The sequence below is a fragment of the Gossypium hirsutum genome, chromosome A06 (genome assembly GCF_007990345.1).
Source record: "Gossypium hirsutum isolate 1008001.06 chromosome A06, Gossypium_hirsutum_v2.1, whole genome shotgun sequence".
NCBI lineage: Eukaryota > Viridiplantae > Streptophyta > Magnoliopsida > Malvales > Malvaceae > Gossypium > Gossypium hirsutum.
Window position 1 is genome coordinate 121,538,892 of NC_053429.1, and position 22,067 is coordinate 121,560,958.

A 22,067-nucleotide genomic window follows, 5' to 3' on the forward strand; every position below is an offset into this window, starting at 1 on the left:
ATTGGGATGGTTCCTCTAACTTGCATTATAAGTGTTACTATAGGGATTATTAGAGGTCTAGAATTATTACCCATATAGTTGACTTGTTCACTTTCTATGTTAGGGTTGTAGGATAGACATTTTAGATTGTTCATCCCTCCTCCATTTGTATCGCACTACATCACCGGATGTACCTACGTAGAATCATATACACTATCAATCTTTTTATTCAAAAGTTCTACCTGATTCGATAACATGGTGACCGTATCAACGTTAAAAACACCAGCTGCTTTTATCGGCTTTGTCCTCATGACTTGCCCCTGATAATTATTCAGTGATATTTCCTCTATAAACTCATAAGCTGCTTCAGATGTTTTGTTATTTAGAGTTCCACCGGTGGCTGCATTGATCAATTGCTTAGTCAAGGGATTCAAACCGTTGTAGAAGGTTTGAACCTGTAGCCATAGAGGTAACCCACGGTGAGGGACCCTTCTTAATAAATCCTTATACCTCTCCCATGCATCATATAGGGTCCCTAAATCCATTTGCAAGAAGGAAGAGATATCATTCCTTAACTTGGCTATCTTAGCTGGTGGAAAGTATTCTAATAAAAATTTCTCAATAATTTGCTCCCATGTAGTGATAAACCCTCGTGGTAGGGATTTAAACCACTGTTTAGCTTATTTCTTAATGGGAATGGAAACAACCGAAGGCGAATGACATCGTCAGAAATGTCATTTATCTTGAAAGTGTCGCAGAATTCCAAGAAGTTAGCAAAAATGAGTATTTTGGTCTTCGTCGTGCAAAACATCAAACTGAAAAATCTGTTGAATCATCTTAATAGTGTTAGGTTTTAGTTCAAAATTATTTGCAGCAATAGCAGGTCTAACAATACTCAATTTAGCCCTAGTGAGATTGGGCTTGGCATAATCGTACATAGTACGAGGAGTAGGATTTACGGCAACCACAGGAGGTAGCTGATTATTATGATTATCAACCATCTCCTCAGTAATAATAACGTCCTCTTGCTCTTCCACTGTATTCTGTTGACTTTGTCTCGCTTCTCTACGATTTCTGCGAGCAGTCCTTTCAATTTCATTGTCGAATAAAAGTGGTCCCGGCAGGTATCTCCTAGTCCTAACCTAAAGAAACCTGCTAGAAGCAAATAAAAGAAAATTTAGAAAATAAGAAATAAAAATAAAAATAAAAATGGCTAAAGTAATAAAAATCAAGTGTTCCTATTAACTTAGTCCCCGGCAACGACACCAAAAACTTGATGATGATTCACTTAACTAACTAAAACCATGACAACGAAAAGTGCACCTATCGAATAATAGTATAGCTATGGTGAGTCGGGAATATCGTATTCACGAGGACTAAAAGTACTAGTAATTACTATTTTTCTATTATTTAGCTGATAAATTGAAGTGATTATTTTTAATCTAAATTTACTAATCTAGTTTAACTATGAACGCAACATAGGTTTCATTTTCCATAGGTTTCATCTTCAATTTACTGGCTAGATAATAGAAAACTTCTTCAATAAGATCCGTCATAGGTTTCATCTTCCCTAGGTATCTAGGGAATTTAGTTCATACTTTGGGAGGAAAACATCTCAAAATTAGGAAAAGAACAAAACATAAAGAAACCCAAAAACTTTTAGAGAATTTGATTGGAGATCTTCAATCCTGAAAGAGATCCTGCTTCTAAGTTGATCCTAACGGTGTTCTTCGAGTAATTTCTTTGTTCTTCTCTCTATCCTCCTTTAGGTCCTCTTCTAGTGTGTATTTATAGACTTTAGAATGCTCATTTTCTGCTCCTTTTGCTCCCCTATGCTCTCCTAAGTATAGAAACATGAAATTAAAGGATTAAAAGCATCAAATTCACTAAATTATATAATAAATCATCCAAAAACATGCCAAGCATGGGATTAGAACATGTTACTTTTATGGTTTATCACTTTCTTATATTTCTTTTAACCATTAGGCTCTTTCCTCATTCTTGAAATAATTTTTCAATATTTATTTTAAAAACAAGGCATGTCACATACTAGGGTTTAAGGCAAAATTGGCAAAATAATAAAAATGATGCGAGGGAAGGGATCTGAACTTGGATTTCAAGGAAAGATTCACTAGCATTTAACCAAAAAAAAATACCTCAAAAATTAAGGCATGACCACTCTCTCTCAATTCACAAACCTGATTCTACTAACCCTCAATTTTTGGGATGTTACATGTAGTGTCGATAGTATGATTTTTGACTTTGCATAGTTCATTGATTTTTCGGGATTAGAGTTACACACTAGTTTGCTATCGAAATGGCATCACCACCTCAACACTTTTAGATCTGTATACGACACAGAAACCTAATCAACCAACATAACTCCTAAGTCGAACACAACTTAATAAACCATTGCTTAAAATGGGCATTCGACCCAAAGCATTTGAAATTTGGCCCTTGCAATAGTACGCACAACTTCAGTTGTGTTATCATATTTCATTTCAAAAATAATAATTTTAATTTTAATAAATTTTTAGGTCAATTATAATTGCCTATTAGTAGCAATACAAAGAAAAGAGTTGGAAATAAAAGAAAGTTGCAAAAGTGATATCTAATTTGATTTTTAGGATGTGTTTGGATACTACAAAGTAATTAGATGAAAGTGTAATTATTAGTACATAAATTACAATTCTTTTTATAATTACAAGAAATTGTAATTTCCTAGACCTATTTGGTTGATAGAGTGTAATTACATCATAATTCCATAAGTTCTATCTAGTAGCACAAATTGTAATTACACAGTTACTCCTTACTAACCTGACTCGAATGGGTACACAAATCAGACCAATTTAGAACCTAGTGTTTATCGGATAAATTCGAAATAGTAAGTTGCACCCAACTCTTGTTAAAGCTATACTACTGTTCGATAGGTACACTTGCCTTCATCGTGATAATAGTTAGTTTCAAGAACGATTAATTATAAATTTTTAAAACTTGTCGCGAATATCACGTATCAAGTTTTTGACGCTGTTGCTGGGGATCTAAGATATTAGGAACATTTGATTTTTATTGCTTTAGCCATATTTACTTTTTGTGCAATTTATTTTTAGTTTAATTTCACTTTTCTAACTTTTATTTTATTTTCTTCTAATAGGTTTTTCTAGTTTATGACCAGAAGAAACCCGTCAGGACCATTACTTTTCGATAGTGAGATCAATCGCAAAGTTTGCAGAAATCGAAGAGAAATAAGGCGAAGCTTAAGATACACAAAGGAAGAGCAAGAGGACAATATTCATACCACAACTGAGGAGATGGATGAAAACCAGGAAAATCTGCTACCTCCTGCGATTGTTGCTAATCAGAATCCTGCTCCACGTACTGTGTATGATTATACTAACCTTCTTTAACAGGAACTGAATCAAGCATAGTTAGGCCTGCTGTTGCTGCAAATAATTTTGAACTGAAACCTAACACAATTCAAATGATACAGAAATTTGTTCAGTTTGATGGTTTGCAGGATGAGGATCCCAACGCTCACTTGGTGAATTTTCTGGAGTTTTACGATACATAAATCAATGGCGTTTATGATGATGCCATTCATCTTCGATTATTTCCCTTTTCATTGAGGAACAAAGCTAAATAGTGGTTGAACTCGTTACCACGAGGGTCAATCACTTCTTGGGAACAAATGATCGAAAAGTTTTATTAAAATATTTTTCTCTGGCTAAAATGGCTAAATTACGTAATGATATCTCTTCTTTTGTGCAGATGGATTTAAAAACACTCTATGATGCATGGGAGAGATACAAGGACCTTTTCAGAAGATGCCCTTACCAGTTACCACCTTGGCTACAGGTTCAAACGTTTCACAATGGCTTGAGTCCTTCGACTAGACAGATGATTGACGCAGTGCTGGTGGAACTATCAATAATAAGACACCTGAGGATGCTTATGAATTTATAGAAGAGATGTCACTGAATAATTATCAGTGGTAAGTCATGAGGACAAAGCCAACGAAAACAACTGGCATTTTTAACGTCAATTCGGTGACCATGCTCTCTAATCAGGTAGAACTTTTGAATAGAAAAATTGACGATTTTCTTGGTTCTTCACAGGTTCACCCAGTAATGCAGTGCGAAGCAAATTATGGTGGATCAAACAATTCAGAATACCTACCCTATGGCCACAACATGGAGAATGAGCAATTAAATTACGTGGGTTATAATCCTCGATCTCAAAATAATCCTTATAGTAACACTTACAATGCAGGTTGGAGGAACCACCCGAATTTCTCATGGGGAGGCCAAGGGAATTAGAGACCACCACGTCCAGGCTTCCAACAACCACCCTACCAACAAGAGAAAAAGCTGAACCTTGAGGAAATGCTAACAAAATACATCTTGGTGTCAGAAACTGATTTTTAGAATACCGAGACAGCACTTAAGAATCAACAAGCGTTGATCCAAGGGCTCGAAACTTAGATAGGACAACTCGCCAAATTAATATCTAAACGACCACAAGGTAGCCTGCCAAGTAACACTGAATCTAACCCAAGGGAACAACTCAACATAATTACCATCCAAGACAAGGAAGGGTTAGTGGAACCTGAACCAGAAGTGAAAGCAAAGTTGAGGTAGACCACAGTGAACAAACAGCAGTAAGTAAAGAGTAAAAACCTCATGTGCCAGACCCTAATGCGACAAGGAAAGACCACACAGATGAACAATTCGGTAAATTTCTTAAATTATTAAAGAAATTACATATTAACCTACCGTTTATTGAAGCTCTTTCGCAGATGCCAAACGCAGTCAAATTCTTAAAGGAGCTTTTAACAAATAAACAGAAGTTGGATGAGGTGTCGCATGTGGAGCTAAATGCAGTTTGCTCAGCCATACTACAGAATAAGCTGGCCAACAAATTATAAGATCCATGAAGTTTTACGATTCCTTGTTTAATTGGTAGCTTAGATGTTAATAATGCATTGGCTGATTGAGGGGCTAGTATCAATGTCATGCCTTAAAAAATGTTTGAGCAACTAGGTCTTGGGAAACCCAAACAAACTAGGATGGGTATTCAATTAGCCGATAAAACAATCAAAAATCCTAGGGGTATTATTGAAGATGTACTCGTTAAAATTGACAAATTTATATTCCTAGTTGATTTCGTTATTCTAGACATAGAGGAGGATAGTAACGTTCCTTTAATTTTAGGGAGACCCTTTTTAGCAACTGCTAGAACAATAATTGATGTTGGCACAGGTGAACTCACACTTCGTGTTAGAGACGAAACAATCACCCTTCAAGCTCGTCATTCGAGTAACACATCAAAAATCGAGGGTGATTGTATAAATCGTACTACTAATACTGATCATATGGTAAAACCCTCTGTGCAGAAAACAGGTTCGAAGAGCGCACATGAGCCTTGTTCGAGTGACGATAAGGGACCCATCTATAAAGAACGAAGGCTATGAGTTGAGGAACTAGATGAACGGTGGACATATAAACCGAGGTCAAACGATAAACCAAAACCACGCCATGATGAGCTCAATATCTTACCAAATCAACTCAAAGTTGGAGACAAAGTACTACTGGATGCAGTAGACCCTCAGATTGCCACCTCTGAACCTAATGGAGAAATCCCTTTTACGGTACTTAGCATTTTCCCATACAGCACAGTCGAGGTAATTCATCCCAAATTTAGTAAGTTTAAGGTAAATAATACTCGTCTAAAACCTTATTCTGAAGAAACTAGTAGCAGGGATGAGGAGTGTAAACTCCTTGAACCACCATGACCATGCAAGAGAGATGAGCCGAGCTTAGACTATAAATAAGCGCTTCTCGGGAGGTAACCCGAGCACTAACAGCATTGATTTCTTTAAAATTTTAGTTTTTAACATTAATCACTAACTGAGTCCTTGAAACACAGGTTTTCTAATCCACACGGCTAGGCACATGGGCGTGCCTTAGGCCGCGCTCACACCACGGACGAAGACATGGCCGTGCGATACGGCCATGTGAAAACAGGGTAAAATTTTTCCCAACACGAGATGCGATAAGTTGCCACGACCATACGACATGGCCGTGGGAGAGCCTGTCAAACAACACGAGCGTGAGACACGCCCTTGTCTTGAAACTATGGTTGAAGCTGAGAATTTAGCACAGGCGTGCGACACGCCCGTGTCCACCACCCGTGCTCAAGACTGATAAAACAACACGGGCATGCACCTATATACACCAGTGTGGGAGAAGCGAACGAAGTAGAACACAACCGTACGACACAACCATGTGCATCGACACCCCCAAAGGACATGGGCGTGGGACGAATATCAGATGCACCCAAATTTGAAAATCAAGATAAACACGGGCTAAAATAAAGGCACACGGGCATGCCCCAGGATCGTGTGCCCCAAAATCTATATAAACCTCTCACTATTCATCATCCCCTTCCCCAAAATCCCTAACCCTAGCCGCCGCAACTCTTGCCCATGCCCTCCTTACCACGCCCGTGCGCTGACCCAAGCTCTTCCATCTTGCGTTTGTCTACTCTTTTCTCTCTATTCTCTTCAAAATTTTTACTTATTTCATGATTTTTTATTATTTTATTTGACTATTTTGGGTAAATATTTATGGTTATAATGATAGTAATACTTATGCTCTTTGTTAGAAATTTGCCATTTTAGTCAATGCATTATGCTACATTCATCCATTTTTCTTGTTTACATGGATTTCATGCTTACCCACACCATATTTCATATTATCAAACCCACATACATTCATTCATTAGATATTCCATTTAGCACTATTCCCATGTTCCTATTGTCAATAATGATTTCCATTAGGATTTATTTACTTTTCATCTTACCTGTTACCTGTGATGCCCATGAAGTATTCTTCTTTAATGCTAACATACTTGCATACCTCTTCATGCCATTCTTGGGGAGTATTGTTTTAACTTCGACTTTTCATTGCAGGTATACCATGTCAACCTCACATGGCAAAAAGACTGCCGTCCCCGCTTCGAAGAAGAGGAAAGGAGCAAGGTCATCCTTGGGTTCTACTGCTGAGATTCGCCACCCTTTTCTTCAGTTCCCCTTAGGACCCCAGGAAGAACTCTTTCAGATACTCCGGGCCTAACCCTTAGGTGTGGGCCGCTGCATTAATTGGACTACACTTGAACAAGTCCAACTGGCTGACGCGGTCCGAGCTCTTCTGACGGCTGACTTGTGAGAGCTCTTCTTTGGGATCATCGAGCTGACGTATCTTGAGCTCACCCTGGAACACTAGTCGACCTTTCACTTCCAAACTGTTATGATGGAGTTTGATGATCCAGGAATGGTCCAATTTCACCTTGGTGGTTTGGTTCACCAGTTGAGCGTACCCGAGTTTGAAATTGCACTAGGGCTATATACGGAGGAGTTCATGGACGACAACAAGCTCGACACCTTTCATCGTCATATCTAGTATTCTCCTTCGAAGTGTTGGAGAGCTTTAGTCCCTAACTCGACCACTTATGAACCCAGTCGCTCCAAGGCATCAGCTCTCACCCCGTCTGTGAGATACCTGCACTCTATCCTTGCTCACACCCTGACAGGACGGTGGGAGAGCATCGGCGTCGTCAACACTCACGACCCCTACTTTTTATGGAGTATGGTGAACGGGCACATATTCGACATTGCCTATTTCATTTCCTTCACCATCCGCCATTAGACGGAGCGGCATAGGAGAGGAGTTATCTCTGTTGGCCCCTACGTGACTAGACTAGCACGGTACTTCGGGCTCTTCAACATAGCAGTAGAATCATCTTCCCTCACTCTCATCGGCGAGATGTCCCCACTACATATGAGGATGATCGAGAAACGACATGGAACCTACCCTCCTCAGTATCGCCTCGTCCAGTCCACCGAGGAGGAAGACCCAGAGGATATCACTGATGATGTCCCTCCACATCATGAGGACCTACCGTCTCAGCCACCACCCATCCATCGTCCAGTTCATGCGGCGACTTCATACTCTAACATTTCTGAGTGCCTTACTCGATTTAAGAAGCAGTGTTTTCAGTGCTTTGATCACATTGATACTACTCTTCATCAGATTTGTCAGCACCTTTACATCTCATCGCCACCACCACCCCGCGAACCATCCGGCGATGACGATATTTAAGAACTTTTTTTTTGTTATCATTTTTATTTTTACTTTTATCTTTATTTATCTTCTTTAAGTACTTTTTATTTTATTTTCCTTTAATATTATTTCATTTATTGGTTTTATAATTTTTATTAAACAATTTATAGTTTTGACTATTCCTTTACGAGTAATTATGCCTCTTTATATTTCCTAAACAGTTCTTGATGTTATCATAGTTATAAAAGAGCTCCAAAGCTCATCATTACCTAGGAACTCGAACCTCCACTGGTAAAGGTTCTACACAACTGCCATGTCCTGCTCGACCATGACCATAGCTACTACCAGATATAACATTCTTTTGGCACAGGACTTATGGCTTAAGGAACCTCTGCCACCACCGGAGTATCCTCCTCCACTCTTATCAAGGCCTTGGCTGATTATTCTCCGTAACTCCAATTCAAGAAATCCATTCATCATTCAGGAAGTTTCACTTCTCTTCCTATTTTATGATCTTATATCTATACTGTCGTAAATTTAACTTTGTACATTGAGGGCAATGTACATCTTAAGTGTAGGGGGTCTTTTGTATCATTATTAGAAAAATCCCTGAATTTTGTCTTATTCTCATTTGATCTTCTCATATCATTATTAGAATGAATTTTGATTGATTTATGATTTTCTATTAATATGTCTTGAATTAAAACATAGGCATTTATGCATTGACTATTCAAACTTTAAGGAATTAGAGAATCAAGCATGATAAAGTTGATTTGTGAGAATTAAATTTTTTAGGTTGTTTCCCCAAGTTTAGGTATTATCTTGAGTTGAAATTCACAGGTTTAAACATAAAAAAGCATAATTTTTGTGAGATCTTGAGCCTTTAGAGCATCTATTATTTCTTTCATGCTCACTTTTATTGTTGCTTTGAGTGCGTCAATATTGAATTGTCATTCTAGAACTTGCTTGATTATGCATGTCAAGACCACACCATTTGATTTGATATGTCGAGATGATAAAGACACTTAGGTTTAACCCACTTGCTCCATAAAAGCCTACCTTCACAATTAACCTTTAGTGAACCCCCTTGAGCCTAACAACCCAATCATTGATTTACCCTCAACATTAACCCCTAACCCATTATGGTTGAAATCCCCTAAATTAATTTGATGTCGAGATTTTATTTGAATAAATTGCTTAGCTATGTTTTATTTTTAATAGATAGCCTATGTTATTTGACTTGTTCTTAAAAAAAATTACAATACATACATATATAGTAGTAGTTATTCATCGTTTTTTTTAGCTTAAGTGTTAATTGAAGCTCACTTGTATTCAATTAATGATTAGTTATTTTTCTAGTTAGGTAATTTTTCAATTCAATCTCGATTCTAACCTATTCTTTTAGATTGTGACCACACCCCCTAACCAAAGTCACGTTACAACCCTCTAAAGACCTTTTGATTGACATATCATCTCAATATATAGTGGTGGAGATTTGATTTTCATGTAAGCCTATGGTAATAACGTTTCATATTGACTAATGAGTGTTTCATTTATTGTCTTTAAACACCTCGAGTGATTTGAGTGAATCTTTTTAGTGAGGATGTTAAAATTTGTGATATTTTGAATCAAAGGTAATCACTTAAATGAGGGGAGACACCTATGCTTTCGTGATAAAATGCTCAACTTGGAATGTTTGAAACTTTGATGTTCTTCTAGTTGAATTCTCAATTTATGACTACTTATGGTTTATTTTGAGATATTATCAATAGGGATTATAAGTTGAGAAGAATTTATTTTGATTGTGAGTTGAGGATTTTGCTTGAGGACAAGCAAACGCTTAAGTGTGGGGGTATTTGATAAACTATAATTTATACATATTTTTATCCCATGCTTAGCCCATTTATGGATGATTTCTCCTTAGATTTGGTCAAATTGATGCTCCTAATTCTTTAATTTCATGTTTTATACTTAGGTGAGCATAGGAGAATAAAAAGAACGAGAAACGGGCTGAAAATGGAGAAAATGGACCAACATGAGAAATCAACACGGGCTGGATTTCTTTACACGGGTAGTCACACGGTCGTGTCCATTTGGCAGAATCAAAGTACGACTTACACGGGTAGACCACACGCCCGTGCCTATTTAACAGCCTTGACCACGGTTTGAAGTAATCGCACACGGGCGTGTCCTTGTCGGGCCCAAGTATAGTCCTATTCGAAAAAGGCCACTTTTGAGGGCTCTTAGGCATTCTAAAGCCTATTTAAACCCTGAGGAGGCATTAGAAAAGGGGACACAGAGTAGGAGGCAAGGAATTACTGAAGGAAAGCCGATTGATCCATTTCAGAAGCCGGATTCATCATCAAGACTGAAGATCTCTCTTCAATTTCCTTCAGGAGTTTTTGGGTTTTCTGTATGTTTTGTTATCTTTTTTCTTTTGAGATGTTTTCTTTCATAATTATGAATTAAACCCGCTAAATACCTAAGGGGAATGAAACCTAAGATGGATCTTGTTATTATTATCTGAATTGCATGATAAATATTTGACTTGTTCTTAATTATGTGTTCTTAATTCTTATTTTAATATTCCAGGATATTGATTCAAGTTAATGTGCTTATTTAGAGGAGCAAAAGTCCCTGTCTAAGAGTAAATTTGTCGTAATTAATCGGAGTTGATTGCACACCTAGAGATAGGGTGACAAGATTTTGCCGAATTAGGGTGAAACCTAATAAGGGAGTTCATAGATCGAGTTAATGCAACACTAGGGTGTTAATTAGAAAGATATTTTAATTAATTAACCTAGGGTTAGACGTTTTTAGTCTCGAGAGAGATAATAATATAGCTTAGGGATTTCTACGGATCAAGTCAAATGAATAAATCGTCTAATTTAGAGTTAAATAACAAGTGAAGTCTAGGTGGATTTTTCCTTAGGTATTGTCTTACTCAATCGAGTTTTCCCAAAAGCTTTTCCCCAATTTTCTTTCTGTGCACCCTTAGTTTAATTAATTAGTTTAGATAAACAAATCCCTTAATTTTTTAGGCTAGATAATAAAAAGAAAGTAATTACTAGTACTCTTGGTTCCTTTGGGTTCGACAATCCAGTCTTGCTAAAGCTATACCACTGTTCGATAGGTACATTTGCCTTCATCGTGATAATAGTTAGTTTTAAGAATGATTAATTATAAATTTTTAAAACCTATCACGGATATCACGTATCAAGCGTCACCACCGCAGCACTTTTAGATCTGCATACGACACTAAAATTACATCAATCAATATAACTACCTAAGTTGAACACAACTTAAACCATTGTTCAAACCGACCATTCAACCTAAAGCATTTGAAATTTGGCCCTTGCAATAGTACATACAACTTCGATTGTGTTATATCCTTTAATTTAAAAAATAATAATTTTATTTTTAATAAGTTTTTGGGTGCAATTATAATTGTATATTAGTAAGAATACTAAGAATAGAGTTGGAAATAAAAGAAAGATGCAAAGTGATATCTAATTTGATTTATCGGATGTGTTTGGATACTACAAAGTAATTAGATGAAAGTGTAATTATTATTATAGAAATTACACTTCTTTTTATAATTACAAGAAATTGTAATTTCCTAAACCTATTTGGTTGATAGAGTGTAATTACATCATAATTCCTTATGTTCTATCCAGTATCACAAATTGTAATTACACAGTTACTCCCTATTAACCTGACTCGGATGGATACAGGAATCCAACCAATCACACCAATTTGACACCCAGTGTTTATCGGATAAATTCAAAATAGTAAGTTGCACCCAGCGCTGGTCGGTATAACCGACAAATAGATGTTTTCAACACCCCTTTTCTTGTAGTAAATATAACTCTTGTGTGGTGTCGATAGTATGATTTTTGACTTCGCACCATTCACTAATTTTTCGGGATTAAAGTTACACACCAGTTCACTATCGAAATGGCATCACCACCGTAAAAATTTTAGATATGCATACAACACTGAAACTTAATCAATCAACATAACTACCTAAGTTGAACACAACTTAATAAAACTATTGCTCTAACTGAGCATTCAGCCCAAAGCATTTGAAATTTGGCCCTTGCAATAGTACGCACAACTTTAATTGTGCTATCATCTTTCATTTAAACAATAATAATTTTATTTTTAATAAATTTTTAGGTTAATTATAATTTTTTATTAGTAAGAATACTAATAATAGAGTTGGAAGTAAAAGAAAGATGCAAAGTGATATCTTATTTGATTTACCAAATGTGTTTGGGTACTACAAAGTAATTAGATGAAAGTGTAATTATTAGTATAGAAATTACACTTTTTTTTATAATTACAAGAAATTGTAATTTCCTAGACTTATTTGGTTGATAGAGTGTAATTACATCATAATTCCATATGTTCTATCTAGTAGCACAAATTGTAATTACACAGTCACTCCCTACTAACCTGACTCGAATGGGTACACGAATCTAACCAATCACACCAATTTGGAACCCAGTGTTTATCAGATAAAGTCGAAATAGTAAGTTGTACCCAGCTTTGGTCGGTATAACCGAAAAATAAGTGTGTTCAACACTCTTCTACTCATAGTAAATATAACTCTTGTGTGGTGCCGATACTATGATTTTTGACTTTGTACCGTTCACTAATTTTTCGGTATTAGAGTTACGCACCAGTTTGCTTTCGACATAGTGCCAGCATCGCTGCACTTTTAGATCTGCATACAACACTGAAACTTAATCAATCAACATAACTACCTAAGTTAAACACAAATCAATAAACCATTGCTCAAACCGACCATTCGGCCCAAAGTATTAGGCGTTTGGCCCTTACAACAGTACCCATAAGTAGCCTCTAAACTGGGACATTCAGATTCTTACCCGGAGAAAGAGCACCTCCTAAAGTTCTTAACTTATCGGAGGAGTAGTCGTCACATGATCTTCACCTTCAGAAATCCCAAAAATAATTACAATGGAAGCTATAAACCTAAATAAAACCACCAATCCTTCACGTGAAGGAATGATACATAACATACAAGAAGGAAGAAAAAGAGTATATGATACTCACACCCAAATGGGAAATACTCGCTACTTGATCGATACCTGACACAGAAGATGACACAATAGCAACGACGACACCATGCAACAAACAAGGGTGATAATAAAACTTTAGCAAAGGGACGGCGATAAAAGATGGATCAAAGTAGGGAAAAGGCAATAAAAATAAGGTTTTCTAATGGAGAAATATGAAAAAACGTAGTAAAAGGGAAAGAAAACCAGAAGGAAAGGTGTCAACGAGGAAAAAACTCAGTAAAAAAAATTGGAAACAAAATGAGGGGAAAAGGGGAAGTTAGAGAGTGAGGGACCTGAGGGAAGGCAAGAGTGGAAAGTGAAGGAGAAGGATGACAAGTTGGGAGTATAGCTAAGACCTTACCGCTCAATCAGCAAGCTCGTTCTTGTTAACAATTCACGAAAAATAAAAGATAAGAAAGATGATCAAAATAGGGATTGAGACAAAAATAATAAAACTTCTAAACAAGAGAATCAAACACAGAACCTCACACACCCATAGCAGCACACTTAACCACTGAACCAGACCAATTACTTGACATAAATAACAATTCAAAATAAATGAAAATTTTGGTATCTCAATTCATATCATAATCTCATTATCAAATCATTGATTTGGTATCTTAATTCCAATTGAGAAATGGTAACCCTATAAATTGTTTAGGCAAATTTGAAATAGTAAGTTGCAGCCAGTGCTGATCAGTAAAACTAGATTAATTACTTTGCCCGAACAATTAATATGATAATCATTTTTCAATTTCATTTATAATTTAATATCTCAATTCATATCATAATCTCATCATTAAATCATTGATTCACACATGTGGCAGCATAGTTTATATCAGAGCGTTGTGATAATTCTTTAACCTAAATATACGCATATAATTAAATAATAGGAAAGAGAGACTGACTAAGATAAGAATGGTGTTTGTATACAATATTGCTGACAGCATGCAATGGAAATGATTATGGGCGTTGTTCAGATTTCATGAGAATGTATTGGATGCGTTTATTCCAGTTTAGAAAAGTATGGAGGGAAAGAGATTCAGTTTTGTGAGTTCGCTAATTCGGAATATGCTCAAATGGAAATTTCAAGACTTGATGGTTTTAAGTTGTTAGAAAAAAAGATTGGGGTGAAAATGGCTAGATTTAGTGGCAACAGGAGAGTGTGGAAAAAAGTTCAAGCTAAAAAAGATTTTAGTCGAGTGAAGGTGATGCAGTCAAGAGGGAGGGAGTTTTCAGAGGAGGGAAGGAAAAACTTCAATGACAGTATGATAAATGGAAGGCATAGGGCTATTGAAGTAGATGGAACAGGGAGGAAAAATATTAAACTTGTAGGACATGTCGAGAATGAACAGTTATGGAAGCTTCAACATTGTTTGATTGGTGAGATTGTGTCTTTTTACACTGCTTATAGCTTATCTGATAGAATTGCTAAGTTAGGCCTTGGAGAATAAATTGTTAAGAGAATCAAGAGTAAATATTTCGTTATTGAGGTTCCAGACGATGAGCTGATAGAGATTTTAAAGCAAAGAGACTAGGCATATCTGAAAGAATTCTTCATCAATATTGAACCTTGGTCAGAGAATTTTAAAGTCTTGGGAAGGGTAGCTTGGATTGAAGTGGATGGGATTCCTCTCCATTGTTGGAATTACCAAACATTCAAAACGATAGCTGATTTATGAGGTGAGATTATTGCAATGGGTGATAACTTAACAACGGTGAAATTTTTTGAAAAGATGGATGTAATGACCCGAAATTTATGGGTATCGAAAATTGAGATTCTAGTCTACTATTTCAGAAAATTGAGTTCGTAAATATTCATTAGAAATATTTATGAATGTTAGTTGCGTGATTAATTAGATTTTGGCTAGGTGAATTAGCTTGAATTAAGGTTAATTTAGTGTAAGGACTAGATTGAATATAGTGTAAAAGTTTAATTATAGACTAAAGAAAATTGAAGGGACTAAATTAGTAAATAACCCATAAAAGGGAATAGTGCCAAATGTATGGAAAATATTATTCCATGTGTATGTGTAATGTACATATATTTATACTTAATACTTAAGTATATAATATAATAATATATTAATATATAATAATTTAATAATATAATAAAACATAAAGAAATAAAAGAAATAAAAGAAAAAAGAACAAAGGAAAGAAACAAAAAGTGGGAACAAAAATTGGGAGAAAAAGAAAGGAGAAAAGAAAAAGGGAAAATTAGAGTTTTTAAGTTTGAAGTTTAATTTGGTAAGTCAATTAAAGTCCCTTTTTTTAATAATTTTGATGTTTTTGAATCCTAGAGACAAATATTACTTGATGTAAGTGGAAATTTTAAAAGTTAGAAGATTTTTAGACATGGGTTATGTTGAACAAATTGTTGAATTAGGGATTTAATTGAATAAATATCAAGATAGAATTGATTAAGGGATTAAATTGTAAAAGAAGCTACAAGTTTTATGTTTTTGAGGGACTAAATTGAAAGAAACTTGAGATTAGGGTTTTACTATGAATATTTAATGTTTAAGGAGAATATGATAGGAAATTGAATAGAAATGAAGTATGAAATGAGTGATTAAAGTAAAAGTGTTAATTAGGAATAAATTGAAAATTGAGATTTGAATTGAATAGAAATTTAATAATTTATTGTAAATTGTTATTGTATTAATAGTATAAATTGTTTAATTTCCATAGCTAATGTAGTACCAGAGACATCGATAAAGAAAGGAAAAGAGAAAGTTGACGGGGAGTAATCTGAAAGAAATTTACGGTTTGTATTTCTATAAACCAAACTTAATAATTATTTTTTCATTCATTATATATATATATATGGTAAGTGGTATAGAGTTAAGTATTGTTATTATTGTATTGAATTGATTTGAGTTGTGAATATCTAAACTGAAATGTATATTGATTGTTATCTGAAAATTTAAGTGAAATAAATACCCTATTAACAGTGTCGGGCTAGGTTGGATATAATTGGCATGCCATAGGATTGGAAGTGTACTGGGATACTTCGACCATAGGTCGATGAGGCACTAATAGTGCCGTACTGTTACTCTGACTTTGTGTCGATGAGGCACTTTGTGTGTCGTACTGTTTCTGTTACTTTGGTTTAATCCGATGAGGTACTATGTACCATACTGCTATTGTTTTCTTCGGCAATGCCAATGAGGCACAATGTGCCGTACTGGTGTATTGGTTGGATCCGTGTATCCACCAAGGTCCGAGTTATGTTAATAGGGGTAAGTACCATACTGGACTATTGAATGACTGTGCTACTGTACTGGAAATCAACTGATATTGACAGATATAAAATTGAACTGAATGTTTCACTAACAAAGAACTTGAATATAATTAGTGCTATTAGATTTGAAAATAGTTTGTGTTAATAAATATTTAAGTGTTGGTTTATAGAAATACCACTGAGTGTAGACTCAACGTACGGTTTGTTTCCGTGTGCAGGTTAGGGACGAAAACGACTAACAACTCAACATCCAAGTCAGGCCCGAACTCAAATACTTGGTGACGTATTTTATTTTGAGAAATGGCATGTACCTAGGTTGTCTTTTGGAAATCATTTTGAATGTGAATGTTAATAGTGTAAAAATGATAATGGTTAATCCATGAATGCAAAGTTTATGTTTAAAATAAGGTCATTTATATATTTTAATTTGAATTGATTCAATTAGTACCGAAGAGCATTGTCTGGAAATTTTATGTTAAACACTTACCAATACACTCGAGTTGGATCGTAACATTGATGATTTTAATGTGAAATGGATGTATTTATTCATGTTTTGGATTGGTTAAAAAGATTGAATTTTAAGTTGCTTGTTATTAAAGTTTGCAGGGTTGGTAAACTTGGACTATAAGGTTCATTTTGAGTCCACACGGCCTAGCACATGGGCGTGTGATCAGACCATGTGAGACACACGGCCCTTACACGGGCATTAGAGTAGACCTTGTGTCCCCTGAATCTAAAATTTGACAAACAGAATGCTTAGGTATGGCCACACGGGTAGAGACACAGGCATGTGCCTCAGCCGTGTGAAGCACATGGCCATAGTACATGGGCATGTGCCTGGCCATGTGAAAACTGCACTAGGTTCAAATTGAAATAAATCCACACGGGCTAAACACACGGGCGTGTGTCTTGGCCATGCAAAACTATTTTGTTCATGAGCAACAAGTCAGAGAAGTACACGGGTAGAGGACACGGGCGTGTCCAAGTTGTGTAAGTCGCATGGGGTGACAACATGGGCGTGTTTTAGGTTCACACGGGTATGTCTCGATTAAAGAAATTTTATAAGCTTCTATTTGGTACTGTTCAATAAAGAAATTTTTATAAGCTTCTGTTTAGGTTCCAATTTATTTCTAATATCTTCATTAGGCCCCGAATGTCCGTTTATGAGTCAATAAGATAAATTACCGTACTTTATAATGATTAATTTTATATGATTCATGATATAAACTATAGTGACCGGTAACGCTCCGTAATCCTATTCCGATGTCAAAAAAGGGTTAGGGGTGTTAAATGAATATGTTTATTTTCATGAAGCAAGAACACAGGCTTGATGAAGTGATTATGTTGGAGGTTGGGGAAAGAGGATTGGTGGAAAAACCAAATGAAAATCATATAAGAAGTAGAGAGAAGAAGAAGGAGCTTCCTCGGAAGTGAAGTCGACAAATGGTTCTGAAATGGATATGTCACCGGAAGAAAGACGAAACGTCAGAATTAAAGGAGTTATTGAGAACGGCCTCGAGAATGTAGGAAATAATAATGGGAGATAGGGTTTGACGGCAGAAGAAATTAATGTGGAAGAAGAATCTGTTTTAAATTGTTGAATGTCTCTGTATTAAGGGTGGCAAGTGGGGATATGTCTGATAGGGGCATGGAAGATTTGAACATGGGTTTGGTATTGGCATTAGGGACGGGTCAAGAGTTGGAGGGTGATCCTAAAGCATCGGGTGGAAATGATTTGGGCTTAAATGAGTTAGCTTTGCAAGGTCCAAATATTGTTGATAGTCCAAAGTTCAACAGTCCAAAAAATATTGAGAGCCCAAACCTCAACAAAGTTTCATCCAACCTTTCAGATTTAGAGGGTCAAAGGGATCCTTTTGCAGAAGTCGAATCAGAGGTGGATTTTCATCATTTTAGAAAAAAATAAAAAAAATCAAGAAGGTTCTGAAAAAAAGAATCTGATCTATGCGAGAGATCCAGGACTCAGTACTTGCTTCAAAGGAGAAACAAAAAAGGGACAAGGCAGTAAAAAAATTGAAAGGAAAGAGGGATCCCACGGGTGTAGAAAATATTGTAAATTTGTTGCTGTCAGGTTTTGACATTAGTAACAGAAGGAAAGTTACTCTCAAAGAAGCAATGGAGACTTGGGAGGTGGGGAAAAGGTTGGGATTCAACGTGCAAGGTGATGAAGAGTAGATTATTGAAGAGCTTATGAGGTTGGAAGGAAAGCAATAGGAGGGTTTCAAAGGCAGTGAGCTGACGTTTTGCGATTCTGGTAAGAATTTAGTTTGCCAATTTAAATTTCATTTTTTCGATTGGATTGGAGATATGCATTTAGTAACATGGAATGTTAGAAAGGCTGGGTTCGGGGGCTAAAATCGAAGTTGTTAATAGATTGGTGAAAATGCATAGAGTTAATGTTTGTTTTATTCAAGAAACTAAGCTAGAATTTGTGTCTATAGACTTAGTTAGAAAAATTTGGCGGATGAAAATTTCGGTTTTATTTTTGCTGTTGCATTTGATTGATCTGGAAGGCTGTTAACGTTATGGGATAAGGGGTGTTTTTGGTCAGAGTTTAGCATTATGGGAAGAGATTATTTGTAGTTGAAGGAAAATGGGTGCTAGAGGGAAAGAGGCTGCTTTGATTAATGTATATACCTCTAACATCCTTTCGGAACAAAAAATGCTGTGGGAAGAGATAATTGGATTGAAGAGTTTATTTAGTAAAGCTTGGATTGTAGGAGGGGTTTTCAATATGGTGAAGAATAGAAATGAAAGAATTAATTGTTCGAGTATTGAGAAGGGATCAAAGGAGTTTCGAGAGTTTATTGATAAATGTCAACTGGTTGATTTGCTGTTGGTAGGGAAAAATTCACTTGGATTAGTCTGGATAGCAATCGTAGCAGCCTTGATAGATTCTTAATAGTGGAAGAGTGGAGAGTACATTTGAAGGATTTTCAACAGAATGGCCTTTATAGATCAATATTGGATCATATCCTAGGTCTGTTGGTTAACGAATTTCTTGATTGGGGTTTAAGACCATTCAAGTTTGTTAATGCTTGGCTAAAAAAAAAGGACTATAGGAATTTAATCGAAATGGAATGGTTGGAAATGGGGGGTTTAGGTGGGAATATGGCTGGTAAATTACATAAATTGAAGGGAGTTCTTAAGATGGAATATTAAAGATGGTAGTATGTTAGAGAAGAGAATAATTGATTGCAATGACAAAATTAAGGAGATTGATGAGAAATGAGAACATAGGAAATTGACAGAGTCGAAATTGAAGAGTTTAAAAAGATGAATATTAAACTTTGGGGTATTACGATATAAGAAGGGAACTGCAAGAGCTTTATTTTCGGGTTCGGTGACTGCTTATGATGTGGATGAGGCAGAGGCAAGTGCGGTTAAGGCAATGAGACCTCGGTCTCTTCAAGCAATGTTTGTCGACATCGATAGAGACTTGTTAAAGGCGGGAAAAGTAGCATTATCGGTGGCTGATTGAAAAGGCAACGAAATGGCTGCTGCATTGGCAATTGCTGGCATTAATAGGGATAATATGTTTAAAGCTTGGTGGTGAGATTGTGGTATTGCTGTTTTTTGTTGCTGTAATTGTTGGTTTGCGACTATTAAGATGCTGAAATTCTGAATTATGTTTTGCTGTTATGTTTGTCTTTGATAACAACACAGTCAATTGTTGCAAAAGAAAAAATAGTTCATCACAATATAGATTTAATTTCACTATTGTATCAATATATAATATTTTTAAAGCTATTCAATTTAGTCCTTATAGTAACAACTAATCTAAATCAATTCAATTTCTCTTCTATTCGATTTGAAGGCTTGAAGAAGATGAAATCTTCTCACTCCTTCCACTATGTTTTTATCAGTTTTTTTTATTTTATGATTTGCATTATAATTTAATTAATTAAATTAAGATTTTATATCACATATATATATACACATTTGTCCACTTATGTAACACCCCTATCTCGTAACCATCGTCAGAATAGGTAAGGGGTATTAGCAGACAGACAGGACATTTCAGACCAATTCAGAATCACAGATATCACATAACATTAATACATAGGCAATCATCAACAATTCATTCCTTATGATTGTCTATGAGACTTAAAATATACTTTTAAGGACAGTCAGGACTAAACCGAACACATTCATAAATTTCAGAACTCAGAAAATTTTCGATTCTATTGAGGTCACACGCCCATGTGACGAGGCCGTGTGCCTCACACGAGCACCAGACACACCCATGTGAACCAGCCGTGCCAAAACAAGGCATACATACTGACTTTTACCCACGGCCAACAGACACACCCGTGTGCTATGGCCATGTGATACTTAGCTAGCTAATGACTTGAGCCCGCGGCCATGTGACACGCCTATGTGTCTTAGCCGTGTGATCTTAAGAGGTTATTGCTTTGCATATACAGCCACAAGGCACGCCCGTGTTCCCTGACCGTGTGGCACAATGCAGGCTTGGTTTAAGCCAACTTGCCACCCTTTTTTGGGTCATTCCTACAAGCAAAATTAAACAAAATTTATACTAAAATTTTCAGCCAATTCCATGTTCAACACATGCTTCATTATAACTAAATCGTCACCATTCAATAACCTATTCAAATCCATACCAAAACACATTAAAATTCTTATTACAACAACATGCCAAAATGCTCATTTCATAGCTCACTTATAGCACCTTCTAACTTATGCTTAAACTTACCATTTCCTCAACTTGGTATATTTCAAAATGACCACAACATACAAGACTATATAACCATTACAAATATACACAATTTGGCACCACAGCCCATTTACCAAAACTAAGCACAAAACATACCATTTGCTAGCCAACTCTCATGGCATAACATATATACACATATCAAAGCTTAAATACATAACATTTTAGCCTATACATGCCATACTTAAAAATATTTATATTTTCAAAAGTACCAAAATGAGTTCGATAGTATAGTGACGATCCTTGACAGTCCCCGAGCTTGTGGTAGCTTCGATATCTATAAAATAATTCATACACACAAAGTAAGCTTTCAAAAGCTTAGTAAGCTCGTACTAAAATTATCAACAGTATATAAACATTAAAACATCAATACATAAATATATATAAATTCTCAAATCATCTATCAAATCTATACCAATCCTATCCATAATATCATAACAATTCAATGAACTTCACCTAGATAATATCATCTACCACAAAGGTATCATACATACCTGGATCTTCCCATACTTATTCACTTTCAATCTCACCTCTTGCTTGAATGATTCAAGACTTTCCATAAATTATTCATACTTTAGCATCTGCACACTTAGTGCTGTAAGGGTTAGCCGAAGCTAAAATAATTCCGCACACTTAGTGCCATTTCAGTTAGCCGAAGCTAAGTTGGTATCGCACACTTAGTGCCTTATATAGCCGAAGCTCTATTAAAGCGCACACTTAGTGCCCAGCATAGTCGAATATCATTATGCTCAAATAAAAATCAAATATCTATACAATTTATACATTACCATCGCATTAAAACATAACTTTAACTTCATTTATCACGTACGAACTTACCTCGCACTCGGAATTGTCGATTTGAATTGTCTACTCGATAACCGTCG

The 22,067-nt window shown here is 35.8% G+C and overlaps 2 non-coding genes across 2 annotated transcripts; one reads left to right on the forward strand and one right to left on the reverse strand.

Moving 5' to 3' along the window:
- The first annotated feature begins 450 nt into the window (after positions 1-450).
- LOC121230999 (small nucleolar RNA R71) lies at positions 451-557 on the forward strand. The gene has a single exon (XR_005929069.1). It is a non-coding gene; the product is annotated as a small nucleolar RNA R71 (small nucleolar RNA).
- A 3,157-nt stretch (positions 558-3,714) lies between these two features.
- LOC121231572 (small nucleolar RNA R71) lies at positions 3,715-3,821 on the reverse strand. Its single transcript, XR_005929630.1, has one exon. It is a non-coding gene; the product is annotated as a small nucleolar RNA R71 (small nucleolar RNA).
- Positions 3,822-22,067: the final 18,246 nt, after the last annotated feature.